The sequence below is a fragment of the Hypomesus transpacificus genome, unplaced genomic scaffold, assembly GCF_021917145.1.
Source record: "Hypomesus transpacificus isolate Combined female unplaced genomic scaffold, fHypTra1 scaffold_229, whole genome shotgun sequence".
NCBI lineage: Eukaryota > Metazoa > Chordata > Actinopteri > Osmeriformes > Osmeridae > Hypomesus > Hypomesus transpacificus.
In genome coordinates this window covers 35,460-36,434 of record NW_025813764.1, presented here as the reverse complement: position 1 = coordinate 36,434, position 975 = coordinate 35,460, and positions in this window count along the sequence as shown.

The following is a 975-nucleotide window of genomic DNA, read 5'->3' as shown; positions in this document are numbered from 1 at the left end:
TCAAGACTGGTGTGTGATGCCTGTGTGATGCCTGTGTGATGCCTGTGTGATGCCTGTGTGATGCCTGTGTGATGTGTGTGTGTGTGTGTGAGTGTGGCAGATCTGTGCGTATGTTTGTGCGCCTGTGTATGTGTGTGTGGCAGATGTGTGCGTATGTTTGTGCGCCTGTGTGTGTGTGTGCGTGTCTACATATGTGTGTATGCCTGCATGTCTGTCTGCATGTGAATGTGTGTGTGTGTGTGTGTGTGTGCCTACGTAAGTGTATGCCTCTGTGTGTCTGCTATGAATGTATGTGTGTGTGTGTGTGTGTGTGTGTGTGAGAGAGAGAGGGTGTAGCCCAAACCCAGAGTGCTGTGTTAGCCGTGCGGTCGTGTGGTTAGCGTGAGAGATACAGGAAGTGTGGAGGTATGTAAACCAATCAGAGGCAGACAGCCAGGACAGCTCCCCTGCTGATTGGTCCAAATTCTGCTTTTAATAACAGAACAAAGACCAGAGTAGAAATGCATATGTTTAAAAACAGTGTTTTTTCCCCTAAACCTTGTCTCTCTGTGGCTGGGTAGTTTTTTACGACTGTGGCTTTGGCACTCGAATAAACACAGCGGGAAAGAGGAAAAAGAGAGGAGAGAGTTCACACAGATCTGGATGTTTGATATATTTATTCATTTTTTATTTTCATATTATTGCAAGTTTTATGGGAGAGGGGGAAGGAGGGGGGGGGGGGGTTAAGACTTTGCGACTCCAAAGTAGTTGACTGAAGGCGGACTATTTGATAAAAGCGATAATGGGAACGATTGAATGAAATAATGATCTTAAAATGATTCCCACAGTGGAGCTGCCAGGACCGTTTTATGAACACAGTAGAATTATTTTCTGCTTGTATGAAAGTCTGAGAGCTGAGGACTGGAGTGCGTCTAACCAGGCTTGCTTCATGGACACTTAAACAGATTTAGTTAATGTAACCTTAATGTAAACTGT